At 39.7% G+C, this 3,900-nt stretch overlaps 1 protein-coding gene across 1 annotated transcript in view; it reads left to right on the top strand.

Moving 5' to 3' along the window:
- LOC103258203 (LIM zinc-binding domain-containing Nebulette-like) overlaps positions 1-3,900 on the top strand; it is a 193,008-nt gene that overhangs the window by 47,127 nt on the left and 141,981 nt on the right. The gene's annotated exons all lie outside the window — the stretch shown is intronic.

The following is a 3,900-nucleotide window of genomic DNA, read 5'->3' as shown; positions in this document are numbered from 1 at the left end:
GGGAGGGAGAGAGAGAGAGGTGCTTTTAGAGATTCTGGGATTCCATTCATCATGCAAATTAGAGATGTCAGTGTTGCTTTGAGTGACTCCACCTCTCCTTTGCCAACACAGACCTGTACCTTATGGCTTGTTTTTGAGATAAGTTTCCTTCATGACTTGTCTTTGTCCTGCATTGCTCTGTCTCCCCTCCATGCTATCCTTTAGTGGAAACTGTTTCAGGCTACACTGTTTTTTATCTCTTTGGGCCTATTTATTTCTGGTCATTTTTATTACTATTTTCCAAACTCTGTATACCTTGTCCTGTTTGAAACTTCGAATCCTGATGTGGTTGGGTGGTGGGTTCCACTTAATTTGCTAAAGAGCAATCCTCATGAGTCTGGTGTGCTTGGTTTTATTGCCTGAGGGTCCCTTGACAGCCCAGGGAGAAACTGTCACTCTAAATGTACTTATCATCTGTGGTAGGTAAATAAGACTCAGGCTTAATTGTTATGGGTTAGTTCATGAAGGACAAGATATTATTAGCTTTGATGTCTTTGGTATTAAACTTCTTTTTATTTCTTCAATTAATAACTCATAACCCACTGATCTTTTCCCTAATCTTTGTTAGTGATATTGCCCTAAATTATAAAAGACAGTGCAGTAATACAATATTAGTAACAGTTATATCAATACACTAAAAGCTTTACCTCTCCTGTCCCTTCATTTTTCATCTGAATAGGGCCTTTCTTACATGGTCATGTCACGAATACAACGACATTATGTTGGTCTGGTATGCAATATTATGATCTAGAAGCTTTTATCAGTGGCCAAGTATATAAGGTATTATATGTGGAAGTCTAAAAATGCCAAGAGGTATTTCAGTCACTTGCAAATATGTCTACCTTCTAAATTGCATAGATTAGTTCTAATGAAAACACAGACACATGCACTCATGTATAAATATCACAGATGGAGAGTTCTCTCAAAGAGCTTACTGGTATCTCTAGTAGAGAAGAAATTTTAAAAAGAACTCACATGAAATATTTATTGAATAACATAAGAAAACATAAACCTAAATGTTAAGTTATTGGAGATATATGTATATATATTTTATATACATATGCATATATCTATATATGTTTATATATATCTATTTATATGTGTTGGATATTTTATATATATATAATTGGTTTTGGTTGGAGTTTATGTATATAATCACCAGAATTCAGAGAAGGGGGACTGTAGACTAGATGAAGTTGGAAATGCCAACATGAAGGAGAAGGAAGAGTATGGGTAATTTGGGTGGGGAGGAGCTCCAGGCATGGGAAATGACTTGGGTTAAGTTCAAAAAGAGGAACTAAGTGGTCAGGATTTATGGAAGGCCAAGAGGACTAGAGCTTAGGGCTCTTCTGACATAAACAATTTAGTGAGCTTTTTACTAATACCTTCAGTGTATGCAAAAAGCTGATGATAAAGAACTTTAAGAATATTCAGGCTAGGCTCAGTGACTCAGCCTGTAATCCCAGTACTTTGGAAGTCTGAGGCGAGTAATTTGCCTGAGCCCACAGGTTTGAGACCAGTCCGGGCAACTTGGTGAGACTTCATCTCTAAGATAAAATAAAAATAGCCGGGTGTGGTAGCTCACATCTGTAGTTCCAGCTACTTGGAAGGCTGGGGCGGAAGGATGGCTGGAGCTCAGAAGGTCGATGCTGGAGTGGCCATGAGCGTGTGTGCCACTGCACTCCAGCCTGGGTGAAGGAGTGAGACTCCAATTAAAAAAAAAAAAAAGAATATTCAGTTTTTTCTACAGATGTGAAAGAAGTACCAATTATCCTCAAACCAAGTAGTTTAGATGATGATTTGCCAAAGTTGAAAGAAAATTATAAAATCACAAGTGTTTATATTTGCAAATACTTTGGAGTGCCCCAATATGACACAGAGCACTAACTTACCTTTGACTTTGCATAAGAAGATTGAAATGCTGTAAGATCCAGAAGAGTGGGGACCTTGTGTGTCTCCCAAGATGAACATCTTAGCACAGTGCCTTGCACTTGGTGGGCTTTTACTTTGTATTTTTACTACTTTTTTTTTTTTTTGAGTTGAGGTCTCACTCTGTTGCCCAGGCTGGAGTGCAGTGGGGGGATCCTGGCACTACTTCTTGGACTCAGGTGATCCTTCTGACTTAGCCTCCTGATTACCTGGGACTACAAGCATGTACCACCACACTTAGCTAATTTTTTGATTTTTTGTAGAGATAAGGTCTCACTCTTTTGTCCAAGCTGGTCTCAAACTTGTGGGTTCAAGCAATCCTCCTGCCTCGGTCGCCCAAAGTGCTCAAATTATAGGCATGCGCCACTGTGCCTGGTTACTTGGTGGGTTTTTGATAGTGCATGGATTTGATATGAAGACATCCTTTGTTGTTGACCTCAAAGAGATATTATACATGATACTCCAGGATACCTAGGAGCGTCATGAAGGTGGTCTCCATTGTCTAGGGAAGGTGTTAATTGCTAAGTCCTACTGACATGAAGCATTTCATACGTATTTCTGGATGGTTATTAGAAGCAGCCAAAATTATTTTGTTAAGTGTCTTCTATGACCCCAGTAACCACAGATAAGTTATGTGAGATGACTTGATTCTTGATACTACAGTCTTATTAGGAAGATGAGACTATCCACTGGAAGAAAATTAGGAAATAAATACAATATGCAAAACAGAAATGCTTTCAGGGAGTAAGTATAAGTGGGTGTCTTTGATGTTACTCTTTCTCTCCTTTTTTTTTCTTTAGGAAATCGAGTTGCCATGTTTTTTTTCTCCCTCCCTCCCTCCCTCTGTCTCTCTGTCTCTCTCTCTCTCTCTCTCTTTGAGGCAGAGTCTCACTATGCTGCCTAGGCAGGAGTACAGTGGCCTGATCATGGCTCACCACAGCCTTGTCCTGGGCTCAGGTGATCCTTCCATCTTAACCTTCCAAGTAGTTGAGACTACAGGTGAGTGTCACCACACCCGGCTAATTTTTTGATTTTTTTTCTTGTAGAAATGAAATCTCACTATGTTGCCCAGGCTGGTCTCAAACTCCTGGGCTCAAGAGAGCCTCTGCCTCAGTCTTCCAAAATACTGGGATTGCAGGCATAAGCTACCATGCTCAGGCAGTTATATTTTCAACTGCTATCTCTCCTGGTGATTCTAAATGATGGCTGTTCATACCCAGACACAGCATTTTTGTATCATCTCAACCTTCAGATCTCTAAACCTGTGCTCTGTCTCCCCCAACCAGATGAAGTCTCCTTTCCTTTTCTGGCTATCATAGCTCCCTTTTTCTAATAACCCAGGCTCAAAATAACTGACTATTTTTGCATGTCCATATGTCCTTATGTTAACTAGTTGTCATGGCCACTTTATTCTGGATTGTAAGTAGATCAAGAGAATAGAGAGATTTTTAACTAAGTGAGCCCAAATATGCAAAATAAGTGTGGTGGCGAGAAAGAACTTGGGATTCTTTGATGGAAGACACAGATGGTAGAGTTTTGACTTAATGATACTGAGATAGATCTGGTTCTGGGCAAGGGATACAATGGAGAATTCCCCAAATTCCTTCACCTAAAAATGTATTTGTACATATATGACCTGCTAACATGCTTAACAAATTTTGATAAATAGAATTTTGCTTTGAAATTTTGGAAAAAGCTTGGTATTTAAAGGAAACATTAAATTTGCATTTTTCTACCACAGTATTTTTCTGGTATACTGGTGGATTTATAGTGTAAAACACATTTATCTCCAGGCTGTCTTTTTTTTTTTTTTTGAGTTGGAGTCTCACTGTGTCACCCAGACTGGAGTGCAGTGGCCGCTCCCAGCCACCGCAGCCTCGACCTGCTGGGCTCCGGCGAATCCTTCCGCCTCAGCCTTCCAAGTAGCCAGAA

Source organism: Carlito syrichta, unplaced genomic scaffold, assembly GCF_000164805.1.
Source record: "Carlito syrichta isolate Samal-C Ts95f unplaced genomic scaffold, Tarsius_syrichta-2.0.1 Scaffold302026, whole genome shotgun sequence".
Classification (NCBI taxonomy): Eukaryota; Metazoa; Chordata; class Mammalia; order Primates; family Tarsiidae; genus Carlito; species Carlito syrichta.
Note: the sequence above shows the minus strand (reverse complement) of the source record. Positions and strands in the feature narration are given on the sequence as shown.